This window comes from Podarcis filfolensis, assembly GCF_964270895.1.
Source record: "Podarcis filfolensis genome assembly, chromosome: 12".
NCBI lineage: Eukaryota > Metazoa > Chordata > Lepidosauria > Squamata > Lacertidae > Podarcis > Podarcis filfolensis.
In genome coordinates, this window is record NC_139614.1 from 4538524 (window position 1) to 4564071 (window position 25548).

At 42.2% G+C, this 25548-nt stretch overlaps 1 protein-coding gene and 1 long non-coding RNA gene across 4 annotated transcripts in view; one reads left to right on the plus strand and one right to left on the minus strand.

The window, feature by feature from the left end:
* Positions 1 to 4530, plus strand: part of LOC310745675 — a 62584-nt gene extending 58054 nt beyond the window's left edge. Inside the window, exon 2 of the long non-coding RNA XR_014540304.1 lies at positions 4368 to 4530. This is a non-coding gene — a long non-coding RNA (uncharacterized lncRNA). The remainder of the gene's footprint in view (positions 1 to 4367) is intronic.
* The window catches only part of SUGCT (succinyl-CoA:glutarate-CoA transferase), a 296012-nt gene that overhangs the window by 49379 nt on the left and 221085 nt on the right, over positions 1 to 25548 (minus strand). The window lies entirely within an intron of this gene.

Sequence of the window (25548 nt, forward strand, 5' to 3'; positions counted from 1 at the left end):
GTCCCACTTAGTAGAATCGTGCTATGATAGCTCTTCTGTTAAAGAAATCATGTGAAACTTTTTTGTATATATGCTTGCTATAAAAATACCCCTTTGTAAAATAAACACAAATCTCAATAGCCAGGAAGTCTCGAACACTCACCAACAAACCGCCTAACCTCTAAGCAAGTGAAAGAACCAATAACAATAGCCTGGTATCATTCATTTTCATATGTCACTTTCTTTTTCCAGTCCACAGGGGTCTCACCTGTTTTCCTGTGCAAAAAAGTATATGTTCGGTACACATTTTCCAACACCATAGTGTGCTCCCAAGAGTCTTCCTTTAAGCACTCCATCCATCGTTCTGCCACATTAAGTGTTGTAGCTTGTTTATATATAAATTACACTAGTGCTGAAGCTTGTCTATCAGTTTCAGGGTGTCCCTTATGCCTGGCCATGTTTGGAGTGAGTGGGAAGTGCATTAACCAACCACTGGTTCCAAGCCTTTAAAAAACTTAGGATCCAGTGAGCAGTAGGGGGACTGGGGTTTCTGAAGAAGGCTTGTCAGTGAAGTCCCAAGTGTACCTGAAAAGCCATCCTGAAAAGTCTGGTGACCCTTTGGAGAAGACTGCCCTGCTGCACAAGGGGAAATGTGGAGAACCCCTGAGTAGGACAGGAATCAGCTGGGCTCATTCATTTGGCTCTTTGGATCCAGGCCATTCTTTCATGCTTACTTCCTTTTCCCTTCTGTTGCAGTCCCTGTGACAGACCAACCTGACCCTCCTTGTGGAGATGCGGTCAGGCAATTCTTTCCTTCATAAACCTTAGGGTATTCTGCTATCATTCATCTGGCAGCAGTAGCACAATAGTATCATGCAATTCTAATGGTTTTTAAAAACTTCATTTTGCGACATAAACCTCTAATTCTCTGGACTTTATTACATAGCTGTAAATATTTATTCCAAGTCGCAATCTGCCAAAACAAAAGTGTAAAATAATGAAGAACAGTTGACTATTTAAGGCCTGCAAATAGAAGGTGTGTGCCTTTTTGTGCTCTGAACGCGTTGTTGTTTTTCAAATTGCTCTTAAATAATTTACTTTTACAGGCATTTAGAACATTATGGGCTAATTCAGACATTAGGACAAACCTTGGCAAATTATGGCTCATTCAGACCACCATTTCTTAATCTCAGAATATCAACCCAGGATCAGAACCTTATATTCTTGCTATGTCTGAACTTAGGCATTATATTCTTAAAACAAATTTTTAGAAACAATGAGTTATTGCTATCTTAGAAATAGGTATTCTCTAAATATGTAACTTAACTTCTCTGGAGTATCAGAAATAATATTAACCTTAACATATCTCCACACTTCTCCAATATTAAAACTAACAGGGGGAATTAACCTTTCTAAAAGCCAATGTGGTAGGTTACCTATTTCAAAAATAACTGTATAAAACTTAACTCTAGTGGGAGGAGACCTCGAGAACCATGATTTTAAAAAGTATTTTGAAAATTTTTGTACCTCTTTAGCTAAGAGGCAACATGTGTCCTGGGCTATTATGTGCTGGAAATATCTATGAATTCTATCATGGAACATAAAATCTTATTGACAAGAGTCAGAGTGGATTATATCTGCCAAATTATAGACAAATAAATCCAGGGGCTTTTTGTGGGGAAACTGTAGGAGATTCACTTTCCTAATAATTCATGTTAGGGCAATACTTTTATTAAGTCAACTGTTATTGTTGGCATCTGTCTGTCTTGAGTGCACATCCAGGGGTGAAGTCAAACAGTTGGCAGGAGAATCACAGTGCCAACTGTGGCTGCAGAGTCCAGTAACTCATAACTGCTGCCTCTGATGTTGTTTTTGCTGCGCTGGCAGCACCGAAGTGACCTCCCCAGGGCGCATGCCTGGGCAGTGTGTATGGAGGTCCTGGGCTGCCCAGATGAGAAGAGCCCCCTCTTGGCCTCGCTGATGTGGTCCAAAGACAAGTAGAGCAATATGTTTGGCATCAGCTTGGCTGCAGGAGTTGCTGGAAGGAGGCGTACAAGGTGCCATCCAACATCTTAGGGACTCCACTGCATATTTATGTAGGGTTCACTCCTTGGTCCTTCTCCTGAAGAAAAATGTCAAACACATCAATAAAATGTAGTTGGATGAGAATATCAGGTTTGAAAGGCCTGCCTGAATAATACAGTTTTTAGAAGAACGTCAGGAAATGAGCAGGAATGACTCCTGCCAAACATCTACTGGCAAGGAGTTCCATAGGACCAATCTGCCACTCTAAAAACTTGGCCCCTGGCATAGGCCAGCCAAACCTCTGGGGCATGTGGAACCATCAAATGTGCCCCCTCAGAACACCTCAGCTATTGAGATAGAGCATAAGTACAACTTGGACAAAGAAGAAATGATGCCTCCCTGGCTTGTCTGGGAGCTGATTTTTAGTTGTAGCATGTTTAAATAAGAAATATAACTAGAAATTTAATATTTGTTACTCATGGGAGGTTAGGTACGTTACAACATGCAGATAGGACTGTTCAGTGGATAATATAAAATTGCAGAAGAAAGCAGTTAAGTTTACAAGCTGTTCAGTTCCAACAGTTGGTAAACATGTGATCTTGAACATCCAGCCCATAATCCACCTCCATTTCTACCTCTATAATCTATTTTATCACCCTCCATATGGGGACCACAGCATAGGAACATAACTACTGTATCTATATCAGTGTCTCACAGCATGACAAATTTTACATTTGAAAGCCCATATATTTTTATTAAACTGTCTTGAACAATTTTCCTCGCTGGTGTTCCAATCCATTTTTCCTCTGTAGACAATATAAAAAGCTACGTATGTACCAAAGCCTAAATGCCTACATATGACTTGTTCACTCATATCAATTGCCTTCTCTTAGGCACAAAATTGAACTAGAATAAAATATTGCAGGCACTCCCATAGAAGCCTGGGAATTACAGAGGTTGAGAATTATGATGACTGACAAAGAGCCGAAGCCTCCTTCACAGAACTATAGTTTCGAGCATTGCTGATTAAGTAGACCTTACACTGGTTTAATTCTGTAGCATAGAGGACACACTCTTAAGTCCCATTTAATGGCATACAGAGTTTGGGCGAAGACAGCTGCAAGAAATGGCTACAGGACCATACCCATGTGGAACAAACTGACCTTGCATAAGGCTGCTTCAGCTTGTTCACCTTGCCCCCCCCCCCCAATGGAAAATCAAATATATTTAAATAATTAAATGGCAAAACATTGGTTTTTGAAATATGGCTTACAAACTTACTAAACAAATAAGAAATGCTCCAATGACAAGACTCCACAAGAGCAAAGAAGAATTTGTACCATCATAGGTGCCAGCCAACTGGTACCTTCCACAAGTGGGAGGTTTGCTGGTTTCACAACTTGTCCCAAAAGGTACAGTTAGGACACTCTGAAATCAGTTCCACTGGTCTAAAATGTCTGTCTTCGCCCTGTAGTTTCCGCAGTGTAGAAGCCTCTGCGTGTGGTTCCAGGTTTAAGGCTTAAGCAACATCCATAAAGCAGTGTATGGGACAAATCTACGCTGTTTGCGACACCTGTTTACAAAGACTGCAATTCTCAAAGGAAAGAGTGAAAGCCACAGCTTTAGATTATAGGAAGCAGGGTGGGGATTTTAGAGTCATTAGCACATTCACTTCCTTCAAAACTTTGCAAATGTGAACCTCACAAACCATTACGGAAAAAGCCCATTGTTGGAGAATGTTTCTGTAATCTGTCCAGGGAAAATCACCATAACAAGTACTTAACATCTTCTAAAAAGAGTATCTTTACTAACCTGGAGACAGTTTCACTGATTTCAGTGGGATTTGAACGAGAGCCTCCAGGGGCTCAGTCCTACTTCTGTTGCTATTACTGCACCTTAGTAAAACCCTGGCTGTAGAAGAAGAGACCGTTTAAATATTTCTACACCCAGTTTTTTATTTCTCAAAAGGCAGATGAATTGAGCATATGCTCTTGGCCTATTTATGATATTTACAAAAATTAATGCACCATGAAACAAAGCCAAAAATATGTCAACAAAAACTCACACGCCAAGGAACTCCAGCAAAATTATTCCAGAAGAGAGGAAAACAACATTAAGAACACTCACTGACTACTTGCTGATGGATGGTTGCAGAAAGATCAGTAATGGTATCATGATTTTTCAGATACTTTTCCAAAGATTGTCAAGGTCCTCCATTTTAATTGTTGCACTCTTTTACAATATATAAATCATATCAGACTATATACATTTCTGTCAAGAGTTTGCAGAGGATACCCTACTTGTGAAACACAAAATAAAACTCCTTTTACAACAAAAATTCTCCTCCATTGTGTTTTCAACAGGAAATGCTGATCTATCCCAGCTCCATCAGATACTATGAATTGAATCTGGAACTGTTTACATGCAAAGGACATGTTCTGCCACTGAGATACAACCCTTCCCCTGGGCAGCTTATTCCACCACCTTTTTAAGAAATAAAACTCTTTAGAGGAATAGAATACAACACTGGAAAATTCTTGTTCTCCAGCTTTTAAAGCTTTCTTTTCTCAAGCCACTGAGACAAAACAAAATGGACTCATTCTGTTTCCAAACCTCTGTGAGTATCTGTTGCCCAAAAATGGCAGCACTTAATATTTTATTAAAATGTAGTAGTTAATATTTTCCTTTTCCTAGCTCAAGTGGAATTCCTGTTCACAACCTTGGACGAGAAGGCAAAATCCCATACCATTCATGTAAAATTACAGTGATTGACTTATGAAGAATGAAGAAAACAAGTTTATATACAGATTTCTGGCTAAGTTGCAGGCACAGAGAAATTGCAGTTTAGAAATATTTAATGGCTGTCAGCATCCAGGTAGAGAGGAAATATTTAGTTTGATGCATGAGGGTATAACTAAGAAATAGGATGAACTAGAGTGGGAAAAGATGAAATATCAGTAAATACTTCCTTTTTCCATGATACATTAAGCTTAATAGATTAGTCTCCTGTGAGAAGATTTCTGAAAGCCTTGTTGCATGGAATGCTTAGATTTAGAGGAGACAGAACAGAATTCTATTCAGACTTCTCACACACTTACACAGAGATGGGCCGGACTCACAAGCTGTTTCCATGTCCAAGTTTAGTTGAATCGTTGGCCTCACCATATTTATAAGAAGTAACTGGACACTTTGCAGGGATTATGAAGCTATACAGATGCATTGAGTTCTGGACATGAGTTCCTACAATCAGTCTTTTGAATTCATGCTGATTCTGTAATATATTCCAGTGGTCTTGGTCATGCCCAAGTGTGATCAAGAGACAGAGAAATGCAAAACAAATGGAAAGGAGGGACCTATCTGCTTTCACCACCCCTTGTTCTCCCCTTTATGTTCTTGCTGCAAAACTTCTCTTCCTTCCATAAGTACAGCCACCCTTTTTGCCTTGGTTGATCTTGTCTTGGACAGCAAGCACAGAGACACACCTTTTCCCCCCAGTTCAACACAGGATGATCTAAACTGGTAACACCAGTGCTTTTCTTTTCTTAAAAAAATGTTTAAGGGTACTCTCATTTTCCTACTCATATTGAAATACTACCCCTCAATGAGGCCAAACTTAGATTCACAAAATGTTTAGGGGTATGTGTACCCCCAAAGCACTGGGTAAAACGTGTTCTCCCTAGCAGAGAGCACGTGTTGCGGTGGGGGATACAAGCCTCCCCAGTGTTGCTGGGCGGATTTGCGAGTGACCCAGGCAGTGAATTGGTTAATCGGGTTGCTGGGGAGAACTGCTTGTTGCCAATTTTGAAGGAGGGGTCAGAGGTTTTAAATATTGGTCGCCCAACTTTGGGCGTCCTCTTGGCTGCTTGCACCGGATCACCCGCCCACCCTCCCTGTATTGGGGGGGGGGGGTTGTTCACTTGACCTTGCTATGCCTGTCATGGGGTCGTCTGCTTTGGGGCAGGGGCCTGGTAGGAATTTTGTCCATTTGGCAGATTGGCTGTTGCCATTTGGTTTTTGCCTACTGCATAGCAAATCGTCACAACTTGTAAGGCTGGCGGTTAGGCATTGGTTCAAATTGGTTGGTGGAGGGGTAAGTGCCTACCCCTCCAATGGTGGTGCAGAAAGGGAATTCCGTTAAAGGAATCCAGGGGCTTGCCATCCCTTTCGCCCTAGTCCCTGGCATCGGACTTGGGCCGTGCAAGCCCCAGGGGGCATGAGGGTGAGAGATGGGGGACTGATGTCCAGCTTCATTTCTCCCCAATATGGTTCTCCCTGACTGGCTTCCGCTGGAATCCGGAAGTCAGTTCTGTCCCCTGGGCAAGGACAGATAGTCGGAACCAATGCCTAAGCAACCACTCACGTGTGTGTATTTAAATAAAGTTGTAGCCAAAATCTTGCCAAAAACCCAAACCAAAATTGATGTGTGATGTGTGAATTATTGGGGGGTGGCTTGGGGACCTCGACACACAACACTCTGCTCATCATACCACAGACTCTTCTCCCCGACACTTAAGCTACGGAGAAAGCCTGTTCTGTCAACTGAACAGGCCACCGACATGTGTCACAGTGGACACAAGTGCACAGACAACATTTGATGTGCGCCCACCTCTCGCCTTCCATTCTTCTCATTTCACTGCGTTACAGTTGCAAAGCCCTGCAGCACCTTCTTGTGTCGGTGCCCAGAGTGGCAGAAATGGCCGCTCTGCCCAAAATCTGCCTCTGTGTGTCATGTAAGGTGAGGGTGAGGGCCTTAAGGAAGCTGATCTACAAGGGCCTGTGACTCCCTGTTTACACTGACCAAATTAATAAATATTTTACCACCTAGCAAATTGGTCATGTGTTAATTCTTTACAGTTGAATCCACAATTCCAGGCTTGGTTTTTCACTATCTGGAATCAATCCTGGAAAGTATGAGGTAAAAATAAAGAAAGGCAGGCATCTAAGAGTGTAACTGTTCCTCAGTGTACTGAGGAAACACACTCATCGCCCTCAGCTTCACAAACGGGAGACAGAAAGCCTGATTGTCAGGCAGGATTAATTGTAATTCAACACAACACATTCAAAATGCTCAAATGTCAGCAAATGTCACCTCGGGATGACCTTAAAAGTGAAAACTGGGCCTTAGACCTGTAGTTAATGTTAGCTGAGGAATCTCAGAGTATGCATGGATGGTGGGGAAATATAGCAACACAATGCACTTTCAAGTTTCTTCTATATCTTTCATCGCTGTTACAATGTTTAACACCACATGAAGCAAAATTATTAAAGGCTTAAAAATATCAGCAAGGGAACAGGAAACTCTGAGAAAATAAAGTGGTCAGCAATCTCTAATATACCCTTTAGTAATGATGTTTACTATGAATATTATGGTAGGTTAGAGTCAAAACAGAGCTACAGTGTCTGCATTCTGCATTCTGTGGGGGGTGTGGGTGGGGATTTATATCAGTAAAATGGCATGCTGGGAAAGGATTAAAAACCCCACTTTCCCCAACAACACTTCTTTGCTTAAAATTGGAGCTCCTGGTAGCTGCTTTCAAGTTTTCTGTTTTTAAGTCAGGAGATGTGATCAGGGATCTCCCACTTCACATCTGTTTTGGTAATCTGAGTATCCCCTCCGTACTGGGAAATGTGTCATATTCAGGCCTGGTTCACACATGCAAACCAGCTGCTTTGCCCCATCTTTCCATGCAACCCTTTCATGCACAGGCTAATATGAGGAAAGCTCCGTGTGAATTGGCTTGTGCACGTCGGAGCTGACAGTTAAGAATGTGAAGGCTGCAGGAAGTGCTTGGCATGTAGCAAGCACATTAATGTGTTCTGCCTGCATGGAGAGCCCGGTTGACACAGAATTCTCTAAATAATTTGTATATGGGAAAGATTGTGTAGGAAGAGGGAGCACCTTGTGTGAACCAGCTGATAGAGACCCAACAGAGCAAAAAGACCTGTTTGCTGCTAAGATACAGAGATCCTTTAGAGAAGCACCACGACAAAAGCCCATTTAGTATATAAATAAAGGACATCCAAAAAAGTAACAGCACAGTCCTAACCATGCCTACTCAGAAAAAAGTCCTACTGAATTCAGTGGCGCTTACTCCCAGGTAAGCGAGTTTAGGATGGCAGCCTAAGCTGTTATGTAGCTAAATGACCTAACAGGGTCAGGTCCTTCAGGCAATTAAGTTTTTCTGGCACCTTTGTAGGCAAGCCAGTGTAAAACATGAGCTCATCAGCTTTAAAACTTGCACAGAACTTAGGGAGGCCTTTTGAAAACGATGCACATTTTTTCTACAATATTAATGGCCATTAACATGTTCAGAAGTGGCACAGATCACTACACCACAAGTGGCTAACAGGCAACGTGAGAGTCAGAGATGTCATGCCTGGGCAGGAGCAATATGGCCTAATGGAGCAGCTATGGTACAGAGGGAGACCAGCTCTCTTCCTTGTCTTCCAGTGCTCTGGTACTGACTGCTTCCTTGCCCAGCTCAAGGCACAGGGTTTTGCCCTCTTCTTCAGCTTGCACTAGAGTAGTAGTATTTCAAAAGTCTTAATGTAACCTATGACACGGTTACTTAAAAAATAATAATTCAGAGCTTATGGCTGAGCTGAGTATAAAGGGACGCCTGACCATTAGGTCCAGTCGTGGCTGACTCTGGGGTTGTAGCGCTCATCTCGCTTTATTGGCCGAGGGAGCCGGCATACAGCTTCCGGGTCATGTGGCCAGCATGACGAAGCCGCTTCTGGCGAACCAGAGCAGCGCACGGAAACGCCGTTTACCTTCCCTCCCTTACCTATTTATCTACTTGCACTTTGACGTGCTTTCGAACTGCTAGGTTGGCAGGAGCAGGGACCGAGCAACGGGAGCTCACCCCACTGCGGGGATTCGAACCGCCAACCTTCTGATCGGCAAGTCCTAGGCTCTGTGGTTTAACCCACACCACCACCCGCATCCCAGTGAGCTGAGTATAGGGATGAATTCTGCTTCCATTCCACATGCATTTCACAAGTATTCCTAAGTCTGCTCCATCTTGTTTCTGCATTTAACTGTGATTTCTTTCTTTCTTTCTTTCTTTCTTTCTTTCTTTCTTTCTTTTTACAAAAAGGCACTAAAATGTTTTAAAATAGCAATTCAAAATGTTTTTTAAATTCATGTTTTATCACAAAATACATTTTATCTGAAGGTGCATATTTATAAACATATTTTATCCTAACATACAGATTTTTAATGCATTTTGATGTGTGTTTTTCCAGTGCAAACTGAATCGCAAAATTTTAAGAAGTGTAAAATCCAAATGATATTTTCCAATCTGCACATTAATCCAGAGATGCGAACCAGTGCAGTTTTTAATCAGAATTCACACAAACAGTATTCTTCAACATCCCTAGGGAGTGCCCCCGAAGTTGAGTGCAGCCAATACATACCTGCAAGTGTCAAAGCATAGGTCCAAGTCAGGTTAAAATAAACATGTACTGCTACACTCTGGCCAGTTCAAGACTTGTGACTTCAAATTAAAGTTTGGCACCTGCCAAGCCCTAGTGTAGGCGAAATGGTGACGGTAAGACTGGACCTCTTTAATCGAAAACAGTGTGGCCTATGGCAGCATTGTTTTGGATGTGGTGCAACAGTGACATTTCACACCATCTAAAATGCAATCCTTATGACTGACAGCAGGCTGGCGATCATATTGTGCACAAAGGGCCCACAGATAGATTCTAGTGTGACTACATCTCAAGAGCTCTGCAAGCAACACATCTTTCTACAGCCTAGGAGAGAGAGAGAGAGAGATCCTATTGATTCCGGCAAAGTTTCAGTAGGTTTTAGTCCCACTTATATAAGTGAAAACAACTAAACACTAGTTGGTAAAGCCGAAACAGCAGTCTCTTCCTTCTGCAATCATGGGAAGCAAGCCAGAAATGCTAACAGCTCATTTTTCAGAAGGGGGAAAAAACATATCATTTTTGATGGATTACAATTTGGAAAAATGCTACAACTGTATTTTGAAAATGCATATGTTTACACAGAAACACAACACATACCAATACATCAGTCTCGTGTTACTGCTCTCTGCTTGTGTCGACTTTCGACTGATGTTCTTTTCCTTTATGTTAATTAATGCCAAAACTTTCAGATGAATTGGAGCGAAGGCATAAAACCATATGGTCTTACTGGGAAAATTACCACATATACCTGTTGTTCCTCCCCCCACTTTGGCTGTATTACAATCTATTAAATATGTTCTCCTAAATCATCATAATGATTTAACAAACATTATCTAATGAAGACAGCAGAAGACATGAGCCTAGAAAGCAACCATTAATGGATTTAGCAAGCCATGGAAACAGCAGCCTTTCATAAAATAGAATTTACACACAAGCCATACATTTAAAAAATCAGCAGTGCAGCTCACCCATTAATCCCATTCTTAAAGAATATATAAATGCAAAGTAATAACTATCTTCTCAGTCTTTACTTAGGCTAAGCATGTAGTTCAACGCTACAGGAGTTGCCCTTTTGTTTTAAAACAATCATTCATTTTAGTCTTTATAGGGATGCTGTATTTATGAAAAATCCACACTGCCTATCCTTGCTTTTGGATAAAGCATGTGAGCAGCAAAATGCTTGAAAGTATGGTGTTCATAAACTAACACAAAATGCATTCAAGTATCGTAATTATCTCAATGGAAATGCCCTCCCATCAGATGTTAAGGAAATAAACAACTACAGTATCTGACTTTCAGGAGACATCTGAAGGCAGCCCTGTATAGGGAAGTTTTTTCTGTTTGATCTTTTATTGTGTTTGATGTTTTAATTTGTTGGAAGCCATCCAGGCAGCCCAGTCAGATGGGCAGCATATAAACAAACAAACACATAAATTGCTTCTGAATAGGATTGCAGTTACATTTCTGAATTGCTATATGCCGTGGACAGCCAAAATGGTGGCCTCTGGTTGTTACTATAATGCAATTCCCATCGTCCCTCAACAATTGTCATGCTGGCTTGTGCTGGAGGGCACCATGTTGACTATCTCTGCTGTATACATTTGTGTTGCAAACCCACTGCTAACCACCAGTTAATAATGTGGAGGACTCACCCCCCAAGCTGTACACATATTTGCTAGCAAAAAAAGTGATATATGCAAGATATGAAAATTTGTACTATAATACAGTTTAGAATTTTCAGAAGTTACCAAATGTACATCTTGGCTTTTTAAAAACTGCATCATAACATTAGATTTCCCAAAGATGGGAAAATGTTTGAATTGAATTCACTAAATGCCAAGCAAGGAAGTTAAGGTTAATCATGAAGTCTGATGAAGTGACTAAACATACACCAATGAAACAGAAATAAGAAGAAAAAGGACAGTAAAATTGAAAACTGAACTGTTCATTGCCAACTGTATACACATTATACATTTATTCACAGAACAATTGCAGGGAAAGCCAGGCTTTGCATCAAAGCTCTGCTGAAATTCTTGAAGAAAGAAGGTTCTATGTCTACTCAGTAAGCAAAATCTTACAAGGTAGAAAACCTTTTTGACAGTTAAATACTGCCATCTCCTGAGCATCCAACAACAGTGTGGTTGAGCCAGACTTGACACCCTGGTGACAGGTTCCCATCACACTGTAATCAATTCAGCAAAGACGTGTCTTAAAGCTGTATCATAAAAAGGATCTTCATCAATGTTTCCTGGCACAAGCAGTGCTACTCGTCTCATACCCAACTCCATGTTCTAACATGTTTGTCTGAGCCTGGTGTCAGAGTTCAAGGAAGTACGCTTTGTTTCTTTATACTAAAATTAATGTTCCAATTTTCTGACACAAAGGTGCTCAGAGTTGCAGACAACAAAACAAAATGATAAACTCAGATTAAAAATTGCCCAAGCAAAAAAAAGGTGGTTTTTAAATTCATACACTTGCTTAGAACTTGACAGTTCTCACTTGGGAGTGAGTTCTACAATTCAGGTGCCATCACCATAGAAGCTCTGCTCTTAGTAGAGGACAGTCTTGTAGCCAGCAGCGCGGCAGCAGTGTTCTTCCATGTGATCTTAATTCAATAAAGTGGGGGAAACGAAATATGGAGAGAGTTAGGGGGCTGGGTCCAGAGGCAACTGACACAACCACTTATGCAAGAAAAGACAATTCCTGCTGTGCTACATCCCAGACTATCCCTGAGATCCTGTCAGCTTTCAGTGGAAGACTGGGAGCTGCATTCGACTCAAGTGCTTTGAAGGTTAAACTCTTTAATTTATTAGAGCTGTACAAATGCTCTAGTTTACTTGTTTAAGAAAAAGCAGGGTTGCCACTGAGTTGAAGATTAATCTGTGAGTTTTAGTTGATTAATTGATATTAACTATTAGATTAAATTTGCATATGGGGAAAACAATAGTTCGGAAGCAAGAAACATTCTTTAATTTTAGCGTCGAAGGTGATATGACAAAGCCATTGTGGCCTATTCAATGCACACTTATCTCATTATGACCTCTGTTCATAGGGTTTGCATAATACAGTTGGCCAGAGAAAACAGAGAATCATAAAATTTTAGAGTGGAAAGGACGAGTGTCATCTAGTCCAAACCCATGCAATGCAGGAATCTTTCACCCATCTTTGAACCCACAACCCCGATATTAAGAGTCTCACGCTCTTCCAACTGAGCTATCTCAGCTCACTAGCAAGGAGAGGATTGCACCCACCCGCTTTTGTGTGACCAAGGGTCTAGTTTGCAGAGGAGGCTACTGCATGGCAGAAAGGAGTTTGTACTGCTACCCCACCAAACTCATTTCACTGCCACCCTTGGGCTGAATGTAAGGAACAGGGCTCTGCCACTTCATTCCACTGTACCAAAGACCAGGTTACCTAACAATGGATAACCTTTGACCTTCCATATGCTGTTGGACTCCCAACGTCCATCATCTTCAGCCAACCAAGGGAATTGCAGTTCAGTGAAATCTGGAGCGTCACAGTTTAGCACTGATCTAAGAGATCCTTTTAACATAACAAAGGTTATCCATACCTATGCGCTGCTTCTGCTATAATATCCAAAGTGGGATTTACTCATGGTGAAGGCCCATTAGGTCCAGCACTCATTAAGATGTCACAGATCTTATTGCAGGTGAAGTCTGAGAGTCCCACTTTGAACAGGATTCACTCACACTTCACCTTTCTCCACTCGGTTGTCACAGGTAGACGGACTACCACTGATAGGAAGTAAGGATATGAAAGATGCCCAAAGGGTATGGATGCTTACATTAATATAATGCCAATATAGTTAGAGTAACAATTTAAGAAACAGCCACACATTCACTATTGGATAGGTTTAACATCTCAACAGCTTCCAGGGAAAGGATCTGACGAAGTTTGATCAATATTTTCAGCACCTGTAAAAGTGTGCTATATAACAACAAAAGAGTTTATCAGTTCTCTGCAGACCTTAATTTGATAAATTTGAGTAAAGTCCTTCAAATACAGGAGGAGAAATAGAAAAGAAGGTTTAAGAGAGAAAATGGGCACATGGTTTTCATTTTTGTTTTTCCCCAAATCCACTATGAAATTTACATTACCGCTGCAGGCAAAACTGATGGATTAAATGAAAACTGTATGAACCTTAGCATATAGTTTATAAAACTCATTCACTCTATAAAATTGTCTCATAACACCTTTTTCCATAATGAGATTTAACTAAATTCTGTCAGCAAGGAAAGCCATTCACATGTTTTAAGACGTGTCTTGCCTTCATAAATCCAGAAGCTTTCCCTCAGATTGTGCCATTCAACTTTTGCTCAGTGTGGCTGAGGAACTGGTTGATTGAAGAAAAGAAAAAAAGGAGTGTGTTCACATTACTGCCTAGAGCGCAGTGAAACCTGGTGGGTTTCACAGAGCTATTCACATCAGCATGGCTTCATTAGTGTCAAATTCATTTCTATTTGTGCATACACCAGTGGTGTTGACGGGTGCAGATGCCTTTACCCCATGCAAAGGTGTTCACACCTTGGCTAGAGATGAATTAGGAATGGCTTGAGGACTTCAATTGGTGTGAAGCTGGTTTGAGAAGCAACACATCAAACAGTAGCATTTTAATACAAAGTGCAGGATACATACGCATTCTGGATAATGTTGTGTGAACACAGATTAAAAACCCAGCACTAGAAATGCGTAAATGAGCACAGCCTGATTCTCCTTCCCAATGCCTTTGGGCTCTCAGCAATGCGCTAAAATAAACCTGTAGTAAAATGATTATTTGTATTCACTTATCGTTCCTACCCTAACTCAGTGAGATTTACAGTGGTACCTCTGGTTACGAACTTAATTCGTTCTTAACCTGAAACCGTTTTTAACGTGAGGTACCACTTTAGCTAATGGGGCCTCCCACTGCCACTGCGCCACCGCCACATGATTTCTGTTCTCATCCTGAAGTAAAGTTCTTAACCCGAGGTACTACTTCTGGGTTAGCAAAGTCTGTAACCCGAAGTGTTTGTAACCCGAGGTGTTACCACTGTATATATGTCCATAGATAACATTCTTGACAGCATATAATTCATATCAGGTTTTCACTTGGTGTTCTGTAGAGACATAAATGGCAGCTTTCCCCAAGAAAATATTTTACTAAAAATATTGTGCTGTTTTTTGATGTGAACAAAATTAAATTATTTCTGGGGCAGTGGTTCTCCATGTATCCTTTCTTGCCTAGCATCTACAGAGGTCATCTCACACTCTGGTTCTGCAGACCCCTCACTTTCTTCACATGGTAAATGAAGTGAATACTGTTGCAGCTGCATATAGAAAGAGGAAGGACTTGCAGTCATGGAAGCCATAGAGCATGAGCTCACATGTACATCCCTGGTGCCTCACACGAGGCTCAAGCAGACCTCCCATCAATGGTTATCATATATTTCCTGCTTACACCAGCTGTTGTCCATCACTCATGCTACCTCACCACTTCCAACCTGCTCTTCTCTCACTGTGGCTTGGCATTCGCATTAAAATTTTGCCTCCTTAATCGTGCTTCAGAAACCATATTGCAGATTTATCCCTCTAGTATGTGGTTGTTTTCCACCAGCACACACCATAACACCTGCCATGGAAATACACTGCAGGGATTTCCGTTATTTTGCAAAATGCTCCATATAAACACCATCCGCAAAGAAGTGACCACAATAGCTGTTGTGCAAATGGATGTCTTTGCATGTATCTATAGGTGCATTAAAGAGAGTGGATCCTGTCGCTAGTGATGCCATCTGATGGGCAGGAGGACAGGGTCTAATCTTGCCTTGGCTGTGTGATCCTGTTCCCATGCAGCAGGATTTGATCTCTGCTCATCAACCGAGGAGTGAAGGTTAAAGACTGGAGAAAGATGGCCCATGGTTGGAGACTTAATAGGGACAGAGGACTTGCCAAGATTTTGGCAAGCCTCTTCGTGCTTCCCATTTAAGTCTGGAGCAATATGGACTTTGGCATTGGGAAACCTTGCCCACCTGTAAAATTTGGCCCATGAGGCAGGTGCAGATAAGGTTCTGGAGCCAAAAAAGGTTCCCCACCCCATTGCATAGTCTGAAAAAAACCAGCACGATCCCTAATCTGTCCCGATTGCCCAGTGCCAGGAACACATACTCTAGATTCCCCTTCCCGCCAACTGGACAGAGAGCCTGGAGATAGAGAATCTCTATAGACTACAACAGTCCCTCCCCCACCCTCGAGTCTGGTCTGATGCTGCACTGAGTACCCCGGTGGGCACAGCTGGGTGAGACCAACTCCACCCTGTTCACCCACCCAGGTTTCAGCAATACATGCCAGATCAGCCTCCTCATCCACAATCAGATCATGGATGAGTGGTTGCAGAGCAGATCCAGGCACTTTTGGAAGAAACTGATTTTCTGGATCCATTTCAATCGGGTTTTATTCTGGACTGACCTGGCATTCAACAGCAGCAGTCGCAGACCTGAGGGCTGGCTGATATGACAACCACAATTCCCCAGGTTGGAGGAGGGGCTGGCCCACATGCACCTCACCTGGCCTGCCCCTCCTTCCACACCATACCTCCCTCTACCCAGAACCACTGTAATTGGGCCTCCCCCTGCTCTTCTCCTCCCAGGCACATCCCACCAAGTGCTCTTACAACCCATGGTTTGCTGTGAGAATCACAAGCCACTCTGATTTTGTTAGGGCAGGAAACATATAGATAAATGGGAAATATATTAGACGTGTGTGTGTGTGTGTGTGTGTGTGTGTGTGTGTGTGTCTATAAAGAGATTTAGCATTCTACATAAGCCAGTGCAAGAACAGCTTTAAATTCAAGTTCACAGATCACAGAAGAAATCAGTGGCAGAACCCAACTCAGACGTTAAAAACATGATCATCCTTCCTATCTCTCTCTGATCATTTCTTGTATAATTTTCAGTAACATATTGGATTTTAATCCACCCTCTAACCTCATTAGTGCTGCATGCCAGTCTCCCGCCCATCCATAATAGACAGCCCTCTAGCCTTAAAACCATTTCAGATGGCACTTTTTCAAGTTACTTTTTCAAGCTCAGAAAGATCTTTCAATTAATTATCCCCCTTGCATTCCAAGTTCCTTTTCGCTAATTGATAATTACATGCTCATTCTTCTCCACAAAGCTTGGGGCAAATTGGATAATTTTAGAATTTGTTTTATTTTTCTTTGCTCATAAATTAAATGTGGGAAACTTTTTCTACTTCTTTTTCCATTTTGGAAAAGTGGATTTCTCAGAGTCATCGTGGTTTTTCCCAGTATTCTTTTTCTCAACAAATGCAGAAGATCTGTGCTTCCATCTTACCATTACAGTAAGTGAGCAGCTGCCGCTGCCGGCCAAGACTACATTTCATGCAATAATTAAGTATGTACGGAATATAATTGGTTGGATCCAGACAAAGTTAGTTGCACTTAAATCCCGTTACACATTTCAATGAAAAGTAAGCAATCACTAACTTGTCCCATTAATTTTAATAGGACCTCAGCTCACTCACCTAAGTCTGGAGTCAACCCAGTGTGTTTGTGTGCGTGTGAGATTCCTCCTTTCAAACATTTTGTGTCAAAAGTCTTGTAAAAAAAATGTTTTATTGAAAATTTTAACAATGACATTAGTAGGGTAGGAGAGTTGAAAAAAATTCACACCTGGCAACCAATGCACCCCTCTGGTTTCAGATAGTACAAGGGTAAAGGTAAAGGACCCCTGACCATTAAGTCCAGTCATGAATGACTCAGGTTGTGGCTCTCATCTCGCTTTACTGGCCGAGGGAGCTGACGTTTGTCCGCAGACAGTTTTTCCGGGTCATGTGGCCAGCATGACTAAGCCGCTGCTAGCGAGCCAGAGCAGCACATGGAAACGCTGTTTACCTTCCCGCCGGAGCAGTACCTATTTATCTACTTGCACTTTGATGTGCTTTCGAACTGCTAGGTTGGCAGGAGCAGGGACCGAGAAACAGGAGCTCACCCTGTCGTGGGGATTCGAACCGCCGACCTTCCGATCGGCAAGCCCTAGGCTCAGTGGTTTGGACCACAGCGCCACAAGGGTAGAGGAGATTAAAAAGCCTGGGACACAAATTTTCACAGCCCTCTAGCATCTATGGGGGCTCATTTATCAGAAGTCATGTATTTAGCATTAACTCTGGAAATGTATATTCAATTCTGACCAAACTACAGTGGTACCTCGGGTTACATATGCTTCAGGTTACATACGCTTCAGGTTACAGACTCCGCTAACCCAGAAAAAGTACCTCGTGTTAAGAACTTTGCTTCAAGATGAGAACAGAAATTGTGCTCCGGCGGCATGGCAGCAGCGGGAGGCCCCATTAGCTAAAGTGGTGCTTCAAGTTAAGAACAGTTTCAGGTTAAGAACGGACCTCCGGAACGAGGTCCGTTCTTAACCCGAGGTACCACTGTAAGCCTCCTAGAGCGATAATACACCAGGAGGCTTAGTTTGGTGTGAAATATATTGGCATTACACTGGTATATTTGTAGCAACAGTAAGTCCACACCTAGTCCATAACCACATTTGGATGGTTTGAAGTTAGTTTAAATTCCTGACTTGTTCTAACTTTGGTCAGCATAGTTTCAAAGTTCAGAGAAAATGGAAAACTATGATTAATTAGGGAGTTCCTTGTTGGATTGCTCTTGTTTATAGCTCAGCTTAATAAACCAAGCAATGATTGTCCTAACTTTACGATGAATCTTCTTCATTTACTCTTCCTACATGGTGTGGAATCTTTAAAAAAATATTTTATCACACAAAGAAAGAGGACAGTTGGTAATAAAAATACAACAAAACACTGTAATATACATATTGCAAAGAATTAGGAATACAGTACTCAACAGGACAGAGATAAAGAGTCATACAACGTTTTAGAAATGAAGGCTAAACTTGGATGACTTCAAATACAGTAAATGAAGTCAAACATAAGAATTTGCCTTCGGATTTGTATTCTTTTATCATATATTACATAAGTGGTCTCCTTAAATCAGGGCAGTCCTACTTTCATACAAAGTGGGCTGCAGGAATACTTTGACACAGAACCCGTGTGGAACCCATTGCCTTATCGCATGGGTGGGGGAACACAAGGCCAAAATTTGACACACACACATACTGCCATTCCGAAGCTGGATAAGCAAGGTGTAAGGGACCCGGGTGGCGCTGTGGGTTAAACCACAGAGCCTAGGGCTTGCCGATCAGAAGGTCGGTGGTTCGAATCCCCGCAATGGGGTGAGCTCCCGTTGCTCGGTCCCAGCTCCTGCCAACCTAGCAGTTTGAAAGCACATCAAAGTGCAAGTAGATAAATAGGTACCGCTCCAGCAGGAAGGTAAACGGCATTTCCGTGCACTGCTCTGGTTCGCCAGAAGCGGCTTAGTCCTGCTGGCCACATGACCCAGAAGCTGTACGCCGTTCCCTCAGCCAGTAAAGCGAGATGAGCGCCGCAACCCCAGAGTCGGTCATGGCTGGACCTAATGGTCAGGGGTCCCTTTACCTTTACCTTAAGGGCTCTGACAGGGTCCTAGAGCCCTTCCACCTTCTTCCCAAAACTGGGAAAGCGCTAACTAGGCTTTGGGAAGGAGGACGGAGGACGGTAGGACCCTGTCAGAGCCCTTACACTTTGCTTATCCAGCTTTGGGAAGGCAGCACAAAGGCTGGGTGAAGCATAAAATGCCAAAAAGGCATTGCTTGCCACATGTGACCCCCAGGTTGCATGTAGGACCACCCTGCCCTAGATTGTAGTTTCAATTTACTCTCAGAAGAGTAGTGAATTTCACAAGTTTTGTTATTTTCCAAACATGGAGCAACTATTCTCTATTCCCAAAGACAAATCAAACAGGAACTTACATAAAAATAACTCCTGATATTCACCTATGGAAGCATCTTTAACACTAGACATCAGGTGAAGAGACAGGCAGAATATGATCCCTCCCCCATGTGTATAAAACCACATCCATCATCTTGACACAACCAAACCTTCCAATGCATGTTACCAGATGTTATGAATTTTCCTAAGATGTAAGTGCCATTGGGTTCACATCTTAGTAACGTTTTCTTTCCAATTTACCGCTAGCTTCTGTGTAATGTGAACTCTTACCAAGAAGGAAGTTCCATACGTCAGGTTTGGAATAATTGTTGACACAAAAAGACATCACTTCCAGTGAACACCCACCCACAAATTCCTTCCAGAGCAGCTTATCAATATTTGTATAAAATGAATTGTGTTTACTTCTAGGTAAGGCATTTAGGATCAGAGAGTAAGGTCTAATTCATGGGTCAGCAAACTAAGGTCCGCAGGCCGGATCAGGCCCCATTGCCTTCTGGATCCAGCTTGCGGACAGTCCGGGAATCGTCGGGTGGATCACCAGTGCGCACATGCTTTCCCTCTTCCTCACATGGTGGCAGCGCCTCCGCCTCCTCCCTCCCTCCTCCTGGCTTCTCCCTTCCCTGCCTACAGGAGGAAGGGGGCTGGGCTTTGTTGGTGCCAGCAGCAGCAGCGCACGAGTGGCCGCCATTTTAAGCAGCCCCTCTCTGAAGCCCTTTTGCGTGCCCTCATCATCCCTCTGCCACCGCCACCAGCCCCTGCCGCTTGCAAGACACAGGTAAACAGCCACCGGGGCTTGTGATGCTCTTACATCACCCCCCCTTGCATAGTCCGGCCCCCCACAAGGTCTGAGGGACAGTGGACCGGCTCCCTGCTGAAAAAGTTTGCTGACCCCATGTCTAATTGCCACAATCACACAATAGCTTTATCAGTTTCCTGTGGTGGTTAATTCTTATTAATGCATTCCCTATTAGGCTGTCCCTACTAGTAATTTTAAGTCGTTGGGAAAACCAATTGTGACATGGTAAATGCCAGCTATCACCCAGACAGAACTTTCCATGCAAAAGGTCCCAGGTTTTGTTCCTGGCACCTCCATGCATGGCCAAGAAAGCTTTATATCCCAAAACATCTGCAGCCTAAGTACTGAGCTGGAAGGACCAATGAGGCAGCTGCTTAAATTCCTGTACGTAAGAAATATTAACCATGAGAAATGGCTGGTAAGTGAACAAGGCAATCTGCTCAAATTATGTTGAAGGAAGAGACAGCTTACTCATCTTTTTGTTCATGCAGCATTGTTTAGCATTGTGGTCAATAGTCCAATAGTTTGTTCATGGGAAATGTTTAATAGGGCCACTCTTCCTTTTTGTATCCAATAAAATGCTGCCATAAATAGAAAAAAACAACTGGAAGCGGGAAGGATGACCTTGTGCTCTGTTCCAACTATATGATTCCAGGGCAAGGTGACCTGTAAACGCTAACACAGCACAACTGTTTAGAAGTGATTCGGTCACTGATTACTACCAGGAATTTATTCACATTGAACCACAGATATCTCCCAAAGTATGCTGTGTCACCATTTTAAACCTATTCTTAAGCAATTGTATATTGCGATGAAGATCTGTATAGTGCATAACTGGAAATCTCCAAAGCAACCATCGAAATATCAATGGATTAATACAATTTGGAATACAATGATTATGTACAAACTCACGCAGCAAGCAAGGAATTCTCTTTTTAAAAAAAGTCTATGGCATCGTGGTTTCCAGGTTGCAGTCAAATCAGGGTGCCTGTATTTTTTCTGTGCATGATGTGTATACCGAATACGCATGTGCTGGTTGTCCCATAAGCATGATCTGTTAAGGATTGCAATTGAGTTTCCTTATGCCCTTAGGGATTTTGCTGTATTGTTGTGTTTTCTGTCGCTTGCATCTTCAAAATGAAATAAAATTCCATCGGTAAAGCAACTGTTAATATCTTGTACTGAAATCTATACGTGACAACCAAATGAGAACAGCCAAAGCAGATATTAAATAATAGCTTCTTCTTTTTTTAAGTTAAAGCCATCAGGTGAGAAGGGGATGCAATTTTCATGAGAGCAAATGTCGTGAGAGGGGGGTATTTGCCCCTTTCCCTCTGCACCAAGCAATAAGGTCCGCTGCAGGTGAAAAGAAGATACAGCTATTTGTATGTATAAGTCTGCAGCTGTGCAATCCTACACGTCTTCTCAGAAGCAAGTCCCACTCAATTCAACGGGAATTAATCCCAGGCAAAAGGGTACAGGACCGTAGCCTTAAAAGTTACAGAAATAAAAAGGGAGATCCAATCACAGGTCTCCCGCATCACATCTGTTTTGGCCCTGATCCAGAGCAGAGTTGGAAACAAGTTTCCTTGAATAAACACAGAGACACAAATAAAAAGTACAGAAAAGAAAGCAATTCAATTGGCATTAACTGGTTTACAGAGGAAAATCATTCTCAATTCCCATGCCCCCCCCAAAAAAACTCTTCTAGCTAAAGGCATTTGAGCAATAACATGAGCATGTGGGTCTGCGCTATCTTGTGACCTCAAAATGCTTTCATTGTTGTGAGGCGCTGCCTTAATCGCCTCTCATTTTAACGGCTGCCCAGCGTGAAGTTACTGAGCGCAGTAATGAAGTGATGGAGCTGTGGGCTGCCCTGCCTAGAGATATTCCAGCCCCAGACAGGTAACTGCAATATCCATCACATCAGGACAATTACTTTAAGGAACGGAAGGAACTTTCTCCCTCCCTCTTTCCCCTTACCCTTCCCCAGCTTAGTTTGCACGTTACAACCCAGAATTTTTCAGATAATACGGCGGCTGTGATTCTCAGCATAACTGGTGCTACAGGAAATTGAACTGCAAGACAGCAAAGTTTTTTTTCCTATGGTTTTTTTTTTCAAGAAAAGGAAACTATTTGCAAAGCTGAGTCTGGGAAACAGATCATGGAAAACGTTATGAATAAAAGTTTTGGTTCTTTATGTTTTGAGAGGGGAGATGGTACTCTGGTCCCTGAAGAATAACCTTTCGGAATCAGTCCTGAAGGCATGTTAAAAAATTAGGGTTTAAATTTAATACCTGCACATTTCCCTTGCAAATACAAAGGGCGCGGGGAAGCTGGAATGAAGTGCACACACTGCAAAGATGGAAATGGAGGTGTATGAAGAAGTACAAAGACTGAAAAACATATCGTTGAACATGTTAACTGAAGATCTTCAGAGCAATGCAACCGATTTAATGCTACAAGCACCTTAAAGTCAAATGGAACTTTCCCCCCTGAATTTTCAGTTGTCTGAGCAAGACATTTTATCTATTATTTATTGCATTATTTGTTTTAATTATTTTTTAAATCAAAGAATAATCATTATCTTGTGTTTATGCCTTTGCCCTCCAAATACCTTTTCAATGCAACTCATAACAGGATGCATTTGAATAAACACTCACTAATCATCAGCCACATTGTACCTGCTCTGTATTTGAAAGAACTCCATTGTTTGAGAACCTGCCCTTTGGAACTCCCTGCCTCTTGAGATCAAGAAGGGACCTTCACTATACACTTTTTGGCACCTGCTAATAACATTCTTGTTTAGACAAGGTTAGAAAGTTGAGGCAATTCTAATCTGATTTAGTATTTTAACTTTTGTATGTTTTTAATTAGGGCTGTATTTCCCCCCTTGATTTTGAGTGGTTTACATAAAATATAACACTTACATTAAAAAGATCGACAAAAAGTCAGAAGTTAAAAACAATTTAACCTAAACAATGTGAAAATATTAATAAAATGAGCAGTTAAAATATACATGATAAAAAATTATATATTAAAATGTTTGTCAGAGTATCTAAATAGGCCCCTCTAAACATTGAAGTTTTTATTCACTTATTACATTTAATATATCATTTTCCTGCATTGAAGGGGGTTGGGCTAGATGACCTTTGGCATCCCTCCCAACTCTTAAGATTCTATGATTTCTCCAAGGAACTCAAGGTGGCAAACATGGTTCTCCTCCTCTCCATTTTATCCCCACAGCAACTCTGTGAGGTAGGTTAGGCTGAGGAGATTGAAGAGATATGATACTCAGGGTTGCCATATGTCCAGAATTTCCCAGACATACCCCGGAATACTGCAGTCAGAAGCAGTGTTTTGGTGGGAAATCAGCAAGGAAATGTCCGGGAAAATCCGGAGGTATGGCAACCCATGTCAGCAGTGTCTTTTGGGTCAATTTTTCTTAAAAATAGCTCCAAAATGTCAAAAAAAAAATTGCCATTTTGCCAGCAAAGCTCCACAACTTTGGATAAAACTAAAGAAAGCTCAAAAATCTGGGCAACAAAAGTCCAACAGATTTTGTTTCCGAATGTCCACCTTTTGAAATATGGCAACCCTATGATAGTCATCTTCAGATATCTAAAGGGCTTCAGAGAATGAAGTGAGCTTGGTTCCTCCTGCTCTGAAGGGCAGGACCCAAACAAATGGCTTCAAGTTACCTGACTAACCATCAGGAAGAGCTTTCTGTACGAGTTTATCACCAGTGGAATAGACTTCCTCCTTCACTGGAGGTTATTAAGCAGAGGTTGGGTTGGCCATCTCTCTTGGCTGCTTTGGTTGAGATTATTGCATTGGTTGGATCAGAGGAACCTCAGGATACTGACCAACTCTACTATTCAATGGTTCTCTGAGAGTGAACGACCGGCCCAAGGCCACCCAGTGAGCTTCATGGCTGACTGGGGATTCGAACCCATAGTCCAGCCCTCTAGCCTTTATGCCACACTGGCTCCACACTGGCAGGTGCCAAAACGTCACTGGGCAGGGAGTTCAAGAGGATAGGTGACGCCTCTCTCTCTCACACACGCACAGTGCTTTCCCCCTGTCTCTGAAAGACTTCAGCAGCACTGTGATGGGGAGCGGTGGAAACTGTTCCCAAAGATCAAGAGGGAACGTTTCCCACCCTGCCCCATATCAACTCTGCAGTGTGGCTGAGGTGGCAGAAGAAATCCTGCGCCCTTGATCATGGGGGACCCTTGCCATAATATAAGTGAGAAACATAAAACCCCACTGCTCACATCCGTAGGGTAATGGGCTCAAGACCCACTTCAAAAAAACCCAAAAACAAATCACCAACCCAGCAGCCAAACTGTTGAACGGCTTCTTTTTTATACATTTCTACAAGTTTACTTGGGGTGAGATACCATCTGTACATCATTTTTTGTACCTTCTCTTCTAGAGTATAACATGCCGAAAAGTTTATTGTTGTTTTCCACCGTCTCTCCCAAGATATCATGTCTATGTTGTGTGCCAGATCAATTTCCCATTGAATCATAGAAGCCTTCGTCATTTCTTCCTTAGTCTCCCACTCTAATAAGATTTTGTAAATTATTTTTTCTTTCTTACCCATTTGGGTTTTTTTGAATTGATCCCTCTTAAGTCTCGTTGCCATTCATCTGTCTCGAGCACTGCTATTTTTCTAGAAACAGAGGTGCCGGAATTCACCATGAATGGAATGGAGTGCGACTTCAGGGATGAAGTCAAATGGCTGGAGAATCACAGCGCTTGCTGTGGCTGCAGAGACTAGTAACTTGTAACTGCTGCCTCCCACATTGTTTTTGCTGTGTTAGCGGCACCAAAGTGATCTCTCTGGAGCATAAGCCTGGGCAGTGTATATGAGCTGCCCAGACGACAAGACCTCCCTCTCAGCATCGCTGGTGTGGCCCAAAGGAAAACAGAGCAAGATGTTTGGCACCAGCTTGGCTGCAGGAGTTGCCAGAAGAAGACATACAAGATGCCATCTTAGGCACTCCTCAAGAAGTCCCGTAAGGCAGTGACACCTCTTAGTCTAATGAGTCAGAAATCAGGTCAGGCCTGAGAGCACTGTTCAGGTATGATACTGAGAAAAAAACATTTTGTGTTTGTGTGGCAACAGGAAACAGTTGTAAATGAAACATCATGTCAAAGGGGATACTGTTATGCCCATCTGCCAGACATACCTCTCCTTCCCCTGCCACCCTCACCATTTTATTTTATTTTATTTTATTTTATTTTCCTGTGAATATCACTCACAAGCAGCCAAGTCCCTTTGGGGTTTCCAGAGGCTGATTTTCACATAATGATCATTTCAATCAGCATCTTTTCTTCCACACCCTATACATTTGTAGTCATCTTTAGGCTAAATTTACATCGCTTTTGCACTCAACGCCGCAAACAATTTTTTAATACGATGATGGAAAAGT